The sequence below is a fragment of the Orcinus orca genome, chromosome 17 (genome assembly GCF_937001465.1).
Source record: "Orcinus orca chromosome 17, mOrcOrc1.1, whole genome shotgun sequence".
Lineage (NCBI taxonomy): Eukaryota > Metazoa > Chordata > Mammalia > Artiodactyla > Delphinidae > Orcinus > Orcinus orca.
In genome coordinates this window covers 56,230,411-56,249,877 of record NC_064575.1, presented here as the reverse complement: position 1 = coordinate 56,249,877, position 19,467 = coordinate 56,230,411, and the positions used below count along the sequence as shown (strand labels likewise).

The following is a 19,467-nucleotide window of genomic DNA, read 5'->3' as shown; positions in this document are numbered from 1 at the left end:
GCCAGAGAACCAATTCACTCCCTCATGTCTCATACGCTTCCGTTCCAACATTTTTGAACATTTGTTTCAACTAACGGATCAACCACATTAGTTCATCATACTTTCAGAGTTGAAGGTTAGGGCACAGCGGCCAATTGCCGTTAACTGTATGATTTCTTGTTTCTCAGGATCTTATTTTTTATTTGCTCTTTTTTTAAAAACATCTGAGCAGTTTATGTTTTGAGAAGTTTCTCAAAAACGTATTTCTCCAGCAATGGTGCATATTCGTCAAAAAAACACAGATCAAGGCATTTCTATGATTATTCGTAATGCTTTGGCTAATTCACATAGAGCACCAAAGCTATCTGATATTGTCTGGTAGTGTCCATTTTCACAGTCCTCTAACTAAGTCGAAGTGTGTCACTTTCCTTTAAGATCCACCTCCTCCTGATACGTGTTTTATTCCTGTTCTCAGAACCATGGTTACTATTACCCATTATTTCTCCTTAAGGAATTGTTTTTCCACTTGGCCATTCATTTGTGTTTCTGGTTATTCCTTCCATAGCTTCAATTGCCTATTAACTGATATAATAATGCTGATATTTTCTATGGCTTTGGCTGTTTTCATCCAGGGATTTCAAAGTGCTTTCAAGATAGCTCAGTTGCTTTGCGAAAGGCAATTAATAAGACAAAGAGAAATAAAGACCCGAAAAAGTGAAGAAGCCCATGTATATTCACACACCAAGACCACTGGAAAATCTTTAAATTTCATTCATCTTTGAATTACTTTGGTTAGGCGGTTAAGAAGATGACTGATACAATTGGAAGTATAGGAAGATCTAGTGATGTCATTTGTTTTTATTCCTAAAGACTGACTGGGGTCAATAAAACTTTAAGGTCACTGAAATACAAAAACAAAGGATCCTGACTCATGCCATTCTTTTTCTGATAGACCTCTTTTAGTTTAAATGTCCCCTGATTGGAGGCCATCACCACTACTGAGAGTTTTCCAGACTCTCTCAATAAAAATTGTGTCCCTCTTTTGAGGAATCCATTGCTGCAGACGTGTATGATTCCATTACCATCATTTGTTCAACTATTTTCCTGCTGATGGATATTCGGGTTATTTTCTTCACCTCTGCAGCAATGGATCCTCAAAGGAGGAAAACAGTTTTTATTAAGAGAGTCTGAAAACCTCTAAGAGCTATTATTCAATGGAATACTAGTCAGTAATAAAAAGAACAAACTACTGATACCCCAAATGGCAGGAATGAGTCTCTAAAACATTATGCTGAGCACAGAAGGCATGAAGTGTATGATTCCATTCATTTGATAACTCCATTCATATGAAATTTAAAAATAAAGAAAACAACTCTGCTAATAGAAATCAACAGTGGTTGTCTTTTGTAACATGGCAGATCTTCTGGGGTGATGGATATATTCTATATCTTGATTGTACACTTAATATTTGTACATTTCACCGTAAGCCAAAAGTAACTTTAAAAAACAGATTAAGGAAACTAGATTTTTCTTCTGAAAATGCTTTATTTATATTTGTATTTATACAGTAATTTATCTCCTACCTTTCAGTGTTTCTCAAAATAAATTCTTTTTTGTTTAGATTCAAGCCAGTGTGGGCTGAATCATTCCATTAATTTGGCAGGTATGTCACATTTTAACATGACTTAAAAATAAATGCATGGATAGGAATGAACACCGTTTTATTTGTAGGCAATATTGTTCTGTGGACAAATCCAAGGTCCAAATTCTGACTCTATCTGTCCAATAGCAGTAATAACCTTGACTAAAATATAGTCTCAGTTTCTTCATCTGTAATAATTATAGCAACCCTTGCGGAGTAGTGCATAATGTATACAAGGTTTGTTATAAAGTAAGTGTTCAACAAATTTTAGTTTCTCTTTTTTGCCTCTTAACTTCAAATGTTTTACCTCTCTACATAAGGCTAGATGTGGAACCAGGTATGCTTCCCATGTAGTTCTGTGTGTTTGATGTGACTAACACCTTGGTAGGATGCAAAACAAAGATGCTACCATAATGCAAAATCTCATAAGGATAGAAAGGCATTAACAGGAAGAAAGGGATCAGCGAATCTCACCCTTTAAATATAAATTGTTATCTATTTTATTGCTTCCCAACCCAATCTATTTTTTTCTACTTTAGACATAAGAAAGCAGGGCAAAAAGGAAGGGAGAAAAGAGAATCCAAATATTCACTTATTTATACAACAAATCTTTTCTTGAGTGCTTCCTAGGAGTCAGGTATTGATTCCAAACTCTCTGTTCCTAGGACTTAGAGCTGGAATCAAAATACAAGTAAGTTTTAAGGGAGATGTGATTTATGGACTGTTAACTAGATAAAAAAAAAACTTCAAAAACTTTTCAATATGCTTTTCTCAAGTCCTGCTAGCGTCTCAATGGAAGCAAACGTCATAATGGTCTCCTTCCTGCTTCTGAGAGCAGCTGAAATTCTTCTATTGACACAGTTTCTAGGATTGAACTTGAAAAACCAGAAGCAGGGAGTTCCCATTAAGAGTCGTGGCCTTGCAGACTTACCCCTCCTATCTGTCCCACAAGCCAGAATTTTCTGACCTGCAGGGCACAGTGTGGGACTCATCTGTTCTTTTCAGCATTTCCTGGATAGGGACATAATACTGTGGTCGTAGGAGGAAAGAGTGACACAGAGGAGATTTATTTACAACTGAACTGGATGAGGTAATTAGCAAAGCATCTATTTAATCTCTGACTACTAACGGGCAGTATATTGGTATTACAGGACAGGACAGGACATTAATGCTCAGAAGTGTACTAGTAAGTTATGGGAAAAAAAAAATTCCACAATTTTTTCATGGAAAAAGTCAGTAATTTTCAGAGATCAATAAAGAAACCCCAGAGCAAATACTTTCAGAAACCAAGAGGGGTTCATCCATGCACTCTTGTGTCTCTCCTCCTGGTTGGTTCTATGTAATGGAGGTAGGGGTGTGTGTGTGTGTGTGTGTGTGTGTGTGTGTGTGTGTGTGTGTGTGAACAACCTAGACCTGTGAATCAGTTAAGTGGTGACTTTTGGCCCCCTAACCAAAAATGTCAGCTCACCAGTGCAAGGAATATTATGTGTTTTCTTTACTCCAGTGCCTAGAAAATTGCCTGGCACATAGTAGGCCCTCAATAAAGTTTCCAAATGAATGAATGAATGAATGAATGAAAAGCAGAGATATGTTCAACTTGAGCTGTGTTAATGTGTTTGCTTTGTGACTTGGGCAAGTTATTTAATCTCTGGGAACCATTAAAAAATGGAGGATAACCCTGTTACTTCCGTTGTTTATTTGTCAGTGTTTAATGATTCAATATTCAGGACAGAGCTTTGTATGCAGAGAGTGCTGAGTGGAGGTGGACTCCCTTCTCTTGCAGACACTCCCTGACCCTGTAATGATTTAACATGTTGTTATAGTAGAGAGTTGTGTTAATTGGATGATTCTATGAGAAAGTATTCTAACGGTGACTTAAATATGTTGTAATGGGCATGTTGCACTGGTTATAACAAAGCATTGTCCATCATTCTAGATTTTTCTAACATAAATCTGTTCCAAGGTATGAAAAAAAGTCTAAATTTATACAATAACTGTAAGTTGATGAAATAAACATGTAATTAACAATTTACTAGCGGTTTGAATATTACAAACAGCGTAATATACCTACTCAATAGGGAGAATTTTATGATTTTGAACAAATTCCATTTTTTATTCCAGGGATTTTATTTATCAGTACCATGTAAATAAGTTGTTTTTGACCTAAAGTTAATAGTTTATTTGGGAAATTATTTGAATAATAAAACACAGTTCTTTGGCTTAAAATGGTTGGAAGCTGAAAACTCAAATAAACCTATATCACAGTAAAGGCTATATCAGAAGACTTTATTTAATGGGGTGAAGAAAATATTTCCTGATTTTTTTTTATTACTATAGGGCAGATCTGACACCATTAGTTTTCTTTCCGTCATAAATACAGACGAGGAGAGTTTGACAGGCATCACTATAAAATAGGTTATAGATAAGTTCAGGCATCTTTCCTTCCACACAGACCTTTTACACTCCGTTCTGATGGGGCTTCTTGAATGGAATGACCAAGGTTTGATTTTAGGCTTCTAGGTCACGGTTTCACCTTGACAACAGTTCTTTCATTTCCAGCCGTAACATTTGCTAGGATCCCTAAGGTGCTTTCATTTTTGTAAGTAGTATAAGAAAAAAAAAAATGGAAGGATAGAAAAAAAAAAGATAAAACTTAATTCACATGCTGCAGGACTATCTCTGTGTCTCTGGCACAAAACTTCAAATCCAATCCAAGAACTGGCTGTGTATTAGAAGTCTGCAGATTTAAACCTTGTCCTCCATGATCAAACTGGATTTATGGAGCATCATAACTCTCCAGACACCATCCAGCAGCTTATTAATTTAATAGACTCCTGCCCATTCACTGATGTTCCTGCCCTGACAGTCTCTCAAGATAAGGCAAAAGCCTTTTGACAGGACAGAGAGCATATATATTTTCTTCTGTTTTCTCGTGGATGGGGTTGTCGACAACTTGAAATGTGTGGCTCAGCAAATTTGTTTTTTTCCTTCTCTTTTTTTTTCCCCTTTTGCTGTGCAGGAAGGATGACAGAGGCGAGCCTCCAGAGAGTTCCAGGGGTCAGGGGGGCCTGTGTTTCCCCTAAGTACTTATTTAGCATTTTGTTTTGCAAAATAACAATGAATTGATTTAAAGGCATACACGCGGGACAATTTCACCATGAAAAGAAACAACATTACAATTTAATGCCTAATATAAATTAAGAGGTGTTGGAGAGAAAAGGAAAAACAGCAATAAATGTTCCCATTAAACAGGGTACAGCAGCATTTTCTTTTCTTTTCTATAATCCCATTTGTGGGAATGAGGGGGAGTGCCAAAAAAGATAGCACTCAAGCTGTTGTGTATTTAAAGACAAAACAGGAAGAACTTTTCAATGTTCTTATTTTCCCTTTATGATATTCTCATGCTCTACAATGGTGTTTATTTGCAAATGAATTCACAAGTCTCTGAGGGTTATTACACTAGTATATTTGCAAGGTTAACTGTTTCCATCCGTCCTGGTACTCTTCAGTTAAAGACACATCAGTAGCCACTAGACCTTGGCTTCTGAAACTTAAGCGTGCACACAGATGACCTGGGATCTAGTTAAAATGCAGATTTGGATTCCGTAGGTCTGAATGAGGCCTAAGCTTTAGCGTTTCTAACAAGCCCATGCAGTACTGCTGGTTGGCAGACCACTTTTAAGGAGCACGACATTAGCCAAGCTTTTAAAAAAGGGCAAACTTAGATATGGACAAATGATATCCCAGTGTCATACCAACGTAAAACATAACTTGAATATATAACAAAAAGTTCACAGATTCCCTACCTGGCATATAGTGGGTACCTGACTAATATTTCAATGAATTGAAGAACTCCCAAATTTCATGTAATGGTCTGCTTTTTATAATCTCCCTTCATTTTTACATGTGTGTAAAGATGATTATCTTAATTTCCTTGGAGACAGTTAACTACAATGGTGTATGTAAAGCCAGGGGTAAGATGAAAAGTAACATGCCCAGTTTCTTATACACATTTTCTCCTCACTTCATTTCACTGAGAGAAAGCTATCTTTCTTATCTGTATCTCTAGTCAAAATGCAAAACTATGAAGTCAGACTTCTAAACTAAACTATTGTTTGGCTTAAATGTCCTAAATAGGCCTTTTCATTTTAGTTTAGTTTCTGGCTTCCTACACTCACTCTAATCTAGAAACCTACACTCAAAGCACAGAAAGACAGCAGAGATTATACTTACGATATTTAAGATTTTATATTACCAAACTAGTTCTGATATTGAGAGACTCCAAATTATTATTTACTAGTTAATTGACAAAGTTTGCATCTTTTGGGGGGAGGAGCACAGGACTATCATATGTTACGTATTATATCAAGTTAACTATGAAAACTTAAGTTGCTTCGTAGAAGTATTTGATAAGTATTCTGAAAATGTTAAGTTTTCATAATAAGCCTCTGAGACTTAACATTTCTTGAAAGAGTGCACAAAGTAAAGGGTACTGAACTGGAGAGCCGTCATTCTTGAAAATCTTTACTGACAACAGAGACCAGACAGTGATGATAGATACTAGATTTCTGAAGGAAAAACTGGCTCAAAGTCATTTATTCTTATTGAATTTCAATGGGCGGTAGACAGAACTACATAACTAGATAGATAGAAAAAGCTTAACTGTTCATACCTAAATGGTGTATTTTGGACCCATTCTTTTGGCTGGGATATTCTTGCTTGAAACACCACGATATACTGTCTTGGTTGACCCCACTGTTGTCTGACAGTCTTCACATACTTAAGAAGGACTAATGAGAATATAACTTTCCTGAAGTACTACTGTATGTCATGGCATATAAGGTGACCTTTTAGTTTAAAAATAGCCTTCAAAAATGGGGTTGACTTAAACACCAGGGGAAAATGAAAAGCCTCCAATTTCACGTCTCAGAGCAAAGACTTGAGGTCTGGCTGACTTCCCCCCAGTGAAGAGCAAGAACAGCAGACACAGGGCTTCCCTGGTGGCGCAGTGGTTGAGAGTCCGCCTGCCGATGCAGGGGCCGCGGGTTCGTGCCCCGGTGGTCCGGGAAGATCCCACGTGCCACGGAGCGGCTGGGCCCGTGAGCCATGGCCGCTGAGCCTGCGCGTCCGGAGCCTGTGCTCTGCAACGGGAGAGGCCACAGCAGCGAGAGGCCCGCATACCGCAAAAAAAAAAAAAAAAAAAAAAAGAACAGCAGACACAGTCACTGCTTGATGGGAGAAAGTCAGGTGGATCCACAAAGAATTGCGCAGTAATGGTGAGCCAATGTCCTGGCATGGCTGCTGTAAAAAGATGTCAAATAAAACCCTAAGGTTTGACAACATCTTTGACATGTATATAGATTCTAATTTTTCTAAATTCTTTTACACACCTTCATTCTAACTGATGTAGCACAATGTATGCTGTGTTTACATAGGATATTCCAAAGAAATCCTCTTGTATTAGATTCTCCAGCATTAAAAAATCTTGCTAAGACATGGAATACTTTTCTAGATGTGGAGAGAAGAGTATTTTGAGTACTGGATTTTCAAATGATGTTCATACTAGTGATTTTTGAAACGAAAGCAAGTCCCACTAGAGTTTACTATGTTGAATGATGCATCCTAATACCCATTCAAAATAATTCAAAATTCAGTGAGTATATTCTATGTATTGTCTGCGGAGGAGAAGTGAGAAATGGTGTCATTGCGTCTGAGGTGTTCACGTCCAACTTGGGACAATGCACAGGCTGGGGTGGAGCTCTCTCCCTGGGATGGGGCACAGAAGGCTTTTCAGAGGCACTTATACATGCTAAGTCTTGAATGATACCTGTTGCCAAGATAAAGATGTCTAGAAGGTTATTAAGCAAAAGAAACATGATGTATAAAGACAGATATGAGCAAGTAAAGAATAGCTGAGGAATTTTAAATAACTGAGTATAGTTTGAGTACAGGGTATCTGTGGAGGATGAGTGAGAAATGAAACTATAAGTAGTAGGATAATTTTAAAAAAATTCCAGATGGGATAAGCTACGGGAAACATAGAAATGAGAAGAAACAAGACTAGAGAATGATGTTTAGTGGCTGGACAGTGATGGAGAAACCTGGCACTGGGTGTGGAAAGGGATACATCAGATCAAGCCTCGTGGAATAAAAAGCTGTCAACAAGGAGACCTGTGACAGAGTCACTTCAATGGAATCATGAAGGCAGAAACAGCAAAAGAGATGCTGGAATTCAGGAAGTTAAAGGAATGCATGCAAAAACTTTGCAGAAGCTTACCTAAGAAAAGAAGCAGAGAGGGCTTCCTGTTAAATATGATGAATTGATTGCATGCATTTATTTCTACTCCCTTTCAGTAACGTGACGGTAGAGAAGAAAAGAACGATGATAAGGGCAAAGAGGTGGGGCAGAGTAGGCAATAGAAGTCAACAACATCTTGGAAGCTAGAAAACTGATGGAGTGATAGATGACACAGCAGAGCACAGAAAGCCGAAATCCAAGTACTTGAGCAGCTGGCCAACAAGTAGCAAGCAGATATATTCTGCAGAATCCTGGAAAAGATCAGAGAGTAAAGGCACCTGGTACCTTGAAAGGTAGGGTAAGCAGTGGAGCTAAAACTTGCAGGACTGGCCTTCTAAGTAAGAAGCTGTTAGCTCTACTTGCTCAGCTATTCCCAGCAGAGCTAAGTGACATTCCTTTCCCACTCTGGAGGCTTAGTCTTTGAAGAAATGGAATAGAGGCTTTAGATCCAGAGACAGAGGCTCAGCCAAAGGTAGTACTAAAGTTTCACCTGCATTAGAAGATTAAAGGAACATCTACATTCTCAGCAATGAGATAGGACTTTCCCAATGTACCACCTGGTCCAGTTTGCCCACAAAGTCCTCAGATTGCTGGTTGCAGGCTCATCCATCTCAGAAATGAGACTGGCGTTCTCTGGAGAAGCTAACCGTGCTAAGACAAAAAATTACCTACACTGTCATTTGGAGACCTCATTACCATGGCTAGGTTGTCATCCTATGACCCCACACAAAAGCTACCAGTTGACAAGCTCTGCCTTCTCAGGCTGCTCTTGCATTCACCCCTTAGTGCCCCACTCTTAAACGATGAAGTAGGTATTCATGGATCTCTAGCCACTTGAGGAAAGCTTCAACACTAAATACAGGGACAAAAACAGGCAGGAGAAAGTAAGAAACAATGCATGGGACACACAGCTTCCTAATCATTCTCCACATCCTACTTCAGGGATAAAGGAAAAACATCCATATTAAAAAGAGCAAGATGTTGAAAAAAAGGAACAGTCAGGGAACAAGAAAGACCCCTTGTAAATTATAAACATGAGAGTTAAAATTCAATAGTGAAGGTAAGGTATAAAGTTTGAGGACATCTCAGAAAGTTCAACCAAGTCAGATTTCCTAATCATGGGAACATTATTAAATCCATACTTTATATTGCTTTTCACAGTAAAGAAAAAGCTATAACCCATTCATTTATCGATTAATTCTTTCATAAATATTTAATGAGCACCTACTATGTGTCATAGATGGCTTCAAAAATCAGACAGAATTCCTGTCCTTAAAGAACTCTCATTCTAGGGGTGGGAGGATGACACTAAATTTTTAAAATAAATGCTAAAATGCCAGATATGAAGATAAATGAGAGAGATGTTATAGACTGAATGGTTGTGTCCCCAACTCTAAATTTATATGTAGAAGCCCTAACAACCAATGTGATGGTATAAGAGGTGAAGTCTTTGGGAGGTAATTAGGTCATAAGGGTGAAGACCTCATGATGGGATTAATGTCCTTATACACATACATACACACACACACACACACACCCCACCATATGAAGATACAGCAAGAAGGTGGACATCTGTAAACCAGGAATATGGGTCCTCACTAGATACCAAATCTGCCTGCACCTTGATCTTGAACTTTCCACCTTCCAGAACTGTGAGAAAGAAGTCCGGTGTTAAGCTACCAGCCTATGGTGTTTTGTTATAGCAGGCTAAATTGACTAATACTGAGGAGCACAAGGAGAGAAACAGAGGCAGAGTAGTTAGGCAGACCCTCTGGGATGGCAACATTTGGAGACAGTTTTGAATGAAGCAAGAAAGGGGCCCATGTGGGGGCAGAGCAGGGCACAGTGCAAAGGCCCTGAGGCAGAGGCATTCTTTGTATTTTCAAACAAAAGCAAGGGCCTGTGACCCTGGAACAGAATAGTTAGAGAGTCATAGTAAATAACCCCCACTTCAGGCTTTGCAGGCTAGGGGGGTCTCTGCCACAACTACTCAACTCTGATGTTGTGGTGTGAAAGCAGCCACAAACAAATCATGGTAGCTATATTCCAATAAAACTTTATTTACAAAAACAGGTGGTGGGTCAGATTTGGTCTCACGGGCCATACTGATCCTTGTAATCAGGCTAATTGCAAAAGGAAACCACTTGTTGGAGGGTTGTATGTGCTTCTACTTTTCCATTTTCTCTGGAAAACAAGAAGCAAGGTCATTATCTAACAGGGGATGGTATATATTTGGGGAGACAGAAGTCTGCCATAGTCACTTTGAAGACGGATTCGGAAAAAAGATCTGTATCGCCAGGCTACTTACACTGAGGGATCACATTCACCTCACGGTCAAATGTAATATAAACTGGTCAGCATTGGTTTCTGTTGTAATTTTGTTGTTGTGAGTGGTGGTGATGGCCTCATTGTTGTATTTTGACCACACATTTATATAGCACTCACTGTGGATCAGGCGCCATTCTAAGCACTTTATAAGTATTACTCCCCCCAGCTTCTGCTGCTTGGATAAAGCCAGGGGAAGGTGGAAAGTTGGATTGATTAGAATGAGGGTATTCAGGCCACTAAAGGCCAGAGAAGGAGAGAAAAGTGAGAGGGTACAAGAGAGTAATTAGAAAGATGGACCCATGGAATCCAAGTCAGGTCCTCTGAAAGTAAGGACGGGAGGTTGGTGGGCGGGGCAATGATGGTGAAGACATAAGGGCATCGGAGGTACATTTGGTGTTGAAAAAATTGTTGGAGTCAGGTAATGAGTGGAGAAAAGAGGAAGATTTATATTATCTTCTGGAAAGACGTAGGTACCAACATTATTTCTTGACAGATAAAGTCTTGTTTTTATTAGTGGATGGACCTGAGCTTTACCTTTGACACAATAATCAATAATCTTAGTAAAATCCCAATGTGAATATGTGTGCCTCAGAACTTTCAGTAGCTCTCCATTACCCCCTTGATGAGGTCTTTAGACTGAGCACTCAACCGAACCCACAACATGGCCCTCAGAAACGTTTGCAGGCTTGCCCCTCCCTAGTCTTATTTGTAAATTCTCTGTTCTAAAGCGTGCCCTGACACTCATGAAAACACGGCATGTATCGCAGCCTGTAAACTTTTAGGCACACACTTCAACCTCCTCAAATGCCTTCCCCCATTTCTCAAATTTATATTCAACTTTCAATATCCAACCAAAAGTCCACATCTTCTGTCAACTTTGCCTTGACCATGTAAGACAGAACTCAGCGTTATGCCACCTTCATCAATTAAGCTCTTTCAACAAATGCCTTAAGTCAGGGGTGTGTTTCGTATTCCTCTGTATCCCTCATGACACCTGGGCCATATCATGTGCAGAGCCTGTGCTCAGTTACTTTTATTTTATTTGGAAAATTATCTTATGAAATACAAAGTGTCAGGACATTTACAGAGATACTAAAGAAAAATATATATCACTAGAATATAATTTAAATTCCATGGATGAGGGACTTCACGGGTAAGGCAAAGATTTTTGTTCTGTTAGTTTGGGTTGTATAAAAAGAAGAGCAGGAGTGTAGTTAAGACAAAGGGTGATTTTCGTTTGCAAATATTTTTCTTAAATTATATAAGGACGATAATCAAAGTGAAGAAAACTATAAAGGAGGAATACAGAAAGATTTTCCCAAACCTTACCACCTTTACAGAAATACTTCCATAGTTTCAATGTATTGATATTTCTTCCCCATGTGTTTTGCTGTACATATACTTTTAAAATACAATTATAATCATACTAGGCACGAAACCTCATACTCTACTTTTCAATTGGAATTATAATACAATAATTTTTTTCTATGTAATACACTGTTTTAAAGAAATATTCACAATATCTTACTCTGAAAACATTCACCCTAAAGAGCTGTTCCTCATTTTCGCTGATAAAGATCCTTTTGGGGGTAGCTTTCAAGATTAGCATCACTTTGAATGACAAGCTAACATCCCTGAATGATAGTGAGTCACCTCTCAGAAGACCCCACTCTTCATTTTTCATTTTTATACTTATGAAACTGATATATTCTTAGTTCTTACCATTTGCCAACATCCTACCTGGATTTTTACCCCTAAGAGACAGAAGCTTCATTCACGAATGGATCCAGGATGGTTTAGAATATTTTTCTCCAACATACGAGAGCTCATCTAATCCACTGAAGTAATTAATAGTATTATCGTGCAGGATTATTTACCAACATTTCATTAAGGAAACTCACAGTGATGTTGATACGAAAACAAATGTATTTTTTTCCACATCAAATAGCATACATTAATAATAACTCAGGACATAAACTATTCAGTATGACCAGACCCAGACTGAAATAACATCAGTAAATCACTAACATAATTGTAAAAACAGTAAATGCATAGTAAAAAATGGAAGTGGCAGAAGGCCCTATATTTGCTGAAGTTGCTGTCATTCTGCAATTTGCGACAGACAGCTCCACTGTAAATAACACATTCACTGGTGGGGTCACTTGTCTCAACCTTAAGAACCCCTCAGAAATGACAATTTGAATCAAAACGATGGTTTTCTAAAGCAGCCATTTAAAGCAATCACTGATTCCTAGAACAGGCATAATAAATTGCTCACCCCCCAAACATCTCTCATTCTTAGAGAACATAACCAGAAAAAGCCTCAGATGTTCATGAAACATATTGGGTTTTCGGCATCGCGTTATCCTGTGGTGCCCTGCAATCAATTACTGTTATGCCACCATCATTAATAATTTTCTTAATGAAAATGATTCTGTTGATCTCTGCTGTATTTTAATTATCAGAGTTAAGCATAATTACACTGCAGCTCTGAGCTGGCATGTGGACTCCTTTAGGGCGCAATTTTGTTTTAACACACTGATAATGTAATTTTACATTGTGTCAGTTTGTTTGGTTATTATCCAGTTGTACAATTCCACTGTATTCCTGATAACAGATAATAACCTTAGTACCTCCTATATCCTGAAGTCATTTAAAAAGCAATATTGGAATTCTGCGGCTAGCTAACTTAATCGCCTTATGATTTTATAATTCCTGCTGCTAAATATTTGGTCGAGGCACCCACCCTCTTTTAAGAAGAATACTGTAAAACTAGACAACAGTTACACATTTTCTGTGAACTACAGAATGGTTAAATAAACACTTAAATATGAGCACAAGTTTTTCTTTTTAAATTACTTTCTTAGTTATATAGCATTAGGTCCTTTAAGTAAAGTTAACCATGACCTTGTAGGCTAGTTGGGAAAACTGACTGCCACGTTAGACAAGCCTGTTTCAACATTCTAGGAACATGCAACAGATCCTCTATTTTAAGGTGGAAAATAGACCAGACTTTTGCAAGGGTCCTTCTAATGAAAGATCTTTGTTTTAAACAGTTGATCAATTTAGTCAGTGTGCAGAAAGTTGCTCATCCAAGTTAGGTTATATTAGAATTACAGTCATTATTTCAACAGTACCCGGTATAGGACCTTGAACGTAGTACACAGTCAGGGCTTAACTGAATTAATTGCATGATTACATTTGTCCAAACAAGCAAAATCAGAACTTTGAAGATGGTCACAGAACGATTTGGAGATTAGTTTTCTACATGACTTTAAATTGCTGTGGCCTTCGAAGCAACAGGGAAATTAGCATAAGGTACTGCTGTCACTGCTGTTTTAGTTCTGGAAAATTTTTTCTTAAAAACCAAACCACAGGGCTTCCCTGGTGGCGCAGTAGTTGAGAGTCCGCCTGCCGATGCAGGGGACACGGGTTCGTGCCCCGGTCCGGGAAGATCCCACATGCCGCGGAGCGGCTGGGCCCGTGAGCCATGGCCGCTGAGCCTGCGCGTCTGGAGCCTGTGCTCCGCAACGGGAGAGGCCACAGCACTGAGAGGCCCGCGTACCGCCAAAAAAAAAAAAAAAAAAAAAAAAAAACCAAACCACAGAGCAGGGAAAAAAAAGTTTCATTGATAAATATGTACGTAAATTTGTGAAGAAGACCAATAACCTACAATCTAGGCCTAGTAAATGGTATCATCAAAACTCTGCTAAATTGCATAATTGGGAATCAAGGTCAACACGCTTAAGATTGAATATCAATTTCATCACGTATGAGCTATATATCCTTGAACTATTTACTTACCTAAACCTGAGTTTACTCATCTGTAAAGTGGGAATAATTCTGCTTACATCATAATTTTCTTGTAGCAGTAAACCAGAAAACGTATGTAAAGTGTTTAAAACCGTGCCTGGCATAGAATATGTGCTTAATAAATGGTAACTGCTATTGCTAGTTTTAATATTATCATCATTATTATCTTTATACTAGCTTTTTACATATGACTTTCATTAAAAATATCATGTGCCCAAGGGAAAAAATATCTTTAGGCAAAGGCTTTTCTGGCCTCTGATTCTATAATGCAGTTCTCTGCAGATACTGTGGGTTCACAGGGACCAAATGGGATTTATGGAATTCTTGGCTATAAATCTGGTATCTGATGACCAGGTTTTCTCACACACTTGCTTGATACCAACATGGAGGCCTGGGTTCATTTCCTCTAAATTTGTCCTGACGTATAACCAAATGGGCAAACTGGACTGAGTATAAGATCGTCAGCAATATACTATTTATAATAACATATGCAGTTATGCGTACGGGTGCATCTTCACAAAGATCCTGTGAGACGGCCACTGCTACTTCATTGTTACAGTTGAAAAAATCAGGATTTAAAGAGGAAAAGTGGTTTGCCCAAGGTTCCATCTAAGCAAGTTTTTTACAATGATATTGTGCTTTTATATAAAAAGAAATCTTCCATGGTTAAGGTGAGATTGAGGGTTAGCTGATACTTTTTCACTCCTTTGATTGACAATGTTTCTTCTCTTCATCCAGATACCTAGAGAATGTGGCTGCTCTGAAATAACACTCCACGAAAACCCAAATAATTCAATTTTTCCTCATTTGCAGTGAACTGAATGAACAGACTCACATGCAAGATGCTAAAGGTTTAATTTCGAATGAACAAACTCACATGCAAGATGCTAAAGGTTTAATTTCGTTCAAAAACATGAAACTCGAAGTAACTTATTTACTTTTCACAAATGAGAAAGGGCACCATACTGTGCAAATGCTATAAAAAAATACAGAGGTATAGAGAAAAGAGAAGAAGTTAATTTCCAATGCTCGACAGGCATTCATGGATTTTAGGAGTAAGTGGGCAGGCCTCTGCTCATCTTCCCCTCCAGCAGCCTCCCTTTAACTTCAGCATGGTGCTTTTTAGTATTTTTCCATTGGAGATAAGTAAATTAGAATTATCTGGAGTCTGCTGAGAATAATGGCAGAAACCAGACAACCCAACAAGTCTGGTCCATCAGTGTCTGGATGAGCTAATTACTTTCTGGAATGACGGGGTAGTTGAGGCAGGGAAGAAAAGGTACATCAGATTATAATATTAATGCTAAATACTATACTTTTTTTTTTTACTTTGATAAAACAGGATGATGGCAGCCTGTCAAATAGCACTAAGTGATGTAATTTGATTATAATTATTTGATGGACACCCTGGAAATGAAAATTTTATAATTATATTTAATTTTACTGCTAGCCCACATTTAAAAATACTTCAGAAAGTAAGCATGTTTCTTAAATGGTAATAGTCACATGCCATAAGGAAATATTATAAAAAATTTCACAGTTAAGGCATTTAAAAATGCTACATATACGTATTTCACATTCTATTTGTAAATAGGTACTAATATAGTTTCAGATAGCCAGGCCCAATAAAGGTGATTTTTGGCATCGAATTCATAAGTAGTTTATGTTCTTAGCTAGAAAACAAAATAAGGCAATGCAATTTTGGCATCTGGAATTTACTTTTCATCTTCAGGGAGAGCTTTTTAGACATTAGGAGTAATGTGTTGCATCTGGGTACATGGATGTTAGCCCATCAAGCAACCATTCTTTTCTGTCTGGAAGTAGCACTTTGGTTTCACTTGGGGAACTACTTCTCCTTTGTCTCAGTGGTTTATGTGGGGTTAGGTCTACAGATGATTGTAGTTTGTAAGGAAGAGTCATAGTGATTAATTGGTTCAAGCATTGGTAGGTGATGTACCCCAAGTAAAACTCAGAAAAGCTCTCTTTTCACTGGGATTGCTGTGCTTGTAGAATAAGTTTGGAGTTTCCCACCACTTGACAAGAACATTTCTGAGGATGAAACACCCTTAAGAAAGAAGAGGCAGAAGATAGAGACCGTCTGGGGACAAAGCGTAAACTGATCCTGAAGTTTAGAAGATCCCTGGATTCTCAGTTATATGAGCAGATGGACTCCCCTACCCCCAATACGCTCACACACACACACACACACACACACACACACACACACACTCTTACACTTTGATTATGTTTTGTATAAGCCAATTTCATTTGGATTTCTATCATTTGAAAACAAAACAGCCCCAACTGATAAATAACATACACATTACGAAAATGTCTCGCACATTACAGATGTTCAAGTCAATATGTACCTATTAAATCTAAATCACCAAACCCTTCCAACTGCAAAACTCTTTTGCTTTGAGAAGGCTGATCATACCCATAGCCTGTGAAGACAGAAGGCTTCAGAGCTCATGTGGTCCTGGTAGGAGTGATTCCTGGGGTCCTATTTTCCATGATGAGAACAATCCCTAGTAAAATCCTAGAATATCGAGGTATTCACAGAACTTTGAGTGAACGATTCCCTTCCTCCAAAGGCAACCTGAATTCTAGGAATTAGCACCAGGCCTCTGAAGCCCATCTAGGAGATCAGAGTAGAGTCTACAGCAGAGTTTTCCCAAGTGTGTTCACCACAGAACTAATTCCAATGCTCCAATGGATGTCCACTGGTTGGAGAAAAAGATATATGCATATCTTATAGTCAAACGAGTTATACAGGTTTTTATTTTGTTTTGTTTTACTACAGGACTTCTCAGAGCATTCATACCAGAAGGCCTTGTGAGTTTTCAAGAGGGGCCAAGGTAGGCAATATTTGGTCCTGGGACTTTTCCTTTAATCTTAGGGTTATGTGAAGTGTACTTTGGTAAGTGTCATATTATAATAATACTCTGTGATTTCTGCACAGAAATGCTTGAGTAGTTTAAGAGAATTTATTCATCATGTAATAGTGTCAAGGGGAAAGGTAGCGTCACACAGTACAGAGAGTATAGGATTTGGAATTATCAAAACCTGGATTTAAATTTGGCTTCTCTGTTAGCTCTCCTGGACCAGGGACAACATACTACTGCTCTAAGTCACACACAGTGTAGGTTGTGTAAATTAAGAAACACACTACTTATCTCATCTAGCTGCTGGAAAGCTTAATGCCGGGAGAACGCATTCTAATATGTACAACTCAGGCCCTTAATTAGACAGATGTGTGTTTGCATCCCACTTTAAACACTTAGTAGTTGAAACACTTTGCTGTACAGCAGAAATCAACACAACATTGTAAATCAACATTATACCTCAATTAAAAAGAAAAACAACACTTAGTAGCTATGTGACCATGACAAATTACTTAATCTATCTATGCCTCAATTTCATTTTTTATAAAATTGGGTAGGATGTTAATTACCTACTAGGAGGTATTAACTGATGATTAAATGAAATTATGCATATACAGTAGTTACTGCAGTCCTTGTTATTTGAATTGCAATGCCATCTGTTCTTGCAAGTTGAACAATATCGAGTTACCTTTTGTAGGTTAAACACTACTGAATATTAGGAATTCATATTGGTCATCATCACAGTATGTGATGTGCCTATTATAGTTTCTAGCAGCCATTCATCATTTGTTTATCTGGTCAACCAATCATTATTTACTCTGTGCTCTTTTTGTGCAGGCAGCATGCCAGTCCAAGGATGAAAAGATGACTGAGACATAATCCTTGCCCTCAGTAAATATAGAGTAGATTGGAAAGGCAGGCAACAATACCTAACTTTTTACTACTCTTTTTTTGAAATATAAAATGATAATCATAAAACGAGGTTAAAAGAGCAATGAGAGAAGTACATAGAATTTGGTATGGGAGTACCAAGGAGAGGATTCAGGGGTGCTTAATAAAGGGTGGCTGTTATTATCCATGTACAAAGCTAGCACACAGTTGGGCTCAATCCATGCTTTATGAGTTAATTAATAAGCTTCTACAAATTACTCCAAAATGTTTATTGCCAAGAGGCTTAAGGTACATCTAACCATAATGCAAACACGTAAACATGTTCAAACTAACGTACTCCATGGAACACAGAATTACAATTTGGTTATAGTGTTTTTCCTCATGTAACAATCTAATAATCATCTCTTCTAAAACAATGCCCGATTTAAACATGTAATGGATTTGGATTATGATAGAATAGCTATCCTCTTGTTTCCTCCATATTACATTGCCATCATAGAGATAAGATATTGTACAACAAAAATTTAGTCCGAGTCATTGATCCTACACTCCAAGCCATCTTTTGCAGTGTTTGCGTTCTGAATGTGGACACTGGTAAGCTGGTTCACTATAATATTGCTTCCCATTTTGATAGAACATAGTGACATATCCTGGGAAAATCTTACTTGCCTTCTAGTTAAAAGCTCCCACCAGCATACCACAGGTATTTGGTGTTTGAAAATAAGTGGGTATGAGACCAGCAGTTACAGAAGGAAAAGGAATATAATCAGATCCTGGTGTGCAGATTGTCTTTTTAGCTTGCAAATTCCCTCTTTCTGGTGTTTCAACTTTCAAAGGCTTATGGTAGTTTAAAGGCAATCCTCTTATAAGTGTACAAATTGTAATGATTATAGGAACAAGTTGTAATTGTTTCTAGCAAGTTTTTAAGAGTCTTTGATGTTATGATTAGTGTTTTATATGTTAATATATTGATAGGGGTGCTTATTTGCTTGTTCCCTTGTATGCTTTTATGGTTTCTAGGTTCAATGTGCAAATACATCTTTGATCTCAGTAGGTCTATTTGGTTAAAAAGGAAAGCGAAAGAAATTAAACATGAGAAGCACAAAGTTTTGCAATATTTACGAAGGAGTGAGATTAGGGATTTCACTGTAAAAGTACAGAGCTTGGGCCCAGAACTTGAATACGGAGAAAAGTGCAGCAAACCACACCACACACGTGGAGGGGCCTGAGTTTGGGGGAGTCGGTCCCATGTTGTGTGTCCCAGAGCAGCGGTTCCTTTGCAGCCGGGGTGTAGCTGTTTGACGCAGTCTAGGTTGATGCCACACTGAGCAAATCAAAGGCAATGCTCTGCAAGCCATCGCTTCCTCTCTAGCATTTACCCCCTGCCCTTCAGAAATCACCATGGGGAGGAATTCTCAGTCTTTGCAATGGCTTCCTTTTCAGCTATCCCCTCACGGTGTGTGATTTCAGGAAGCTGGCTGGAATGCAGTGCCTTCTAGAACTCGCACCTTGACACCCTGACACGGACTGCCAAATTTCAAAAGGAATTTACTTTTTGAAGGATGATGCCTAAGAGAGGAATCCGAGATTTCATCAAACCCGCTCTGAATAAAAGTAACAGCGAGGAAGGT

General features: G+C 38.2%; 1 protein-coding gene across 1 annotated transcript in view; it reads right to left on the bottom strand.

The window, feature by feature from the left end:
- The window catches only part of ZFPM2 (zinc finger protein, FOG family member 2), a 464,257-nt gene that overhangs the window by 135,937 nt on the left and 308,853 nt on the right, over positions 1 to 19,467 (bottom strand). The gene's annotated exons all lie outside the window — the stretch shown is intronic.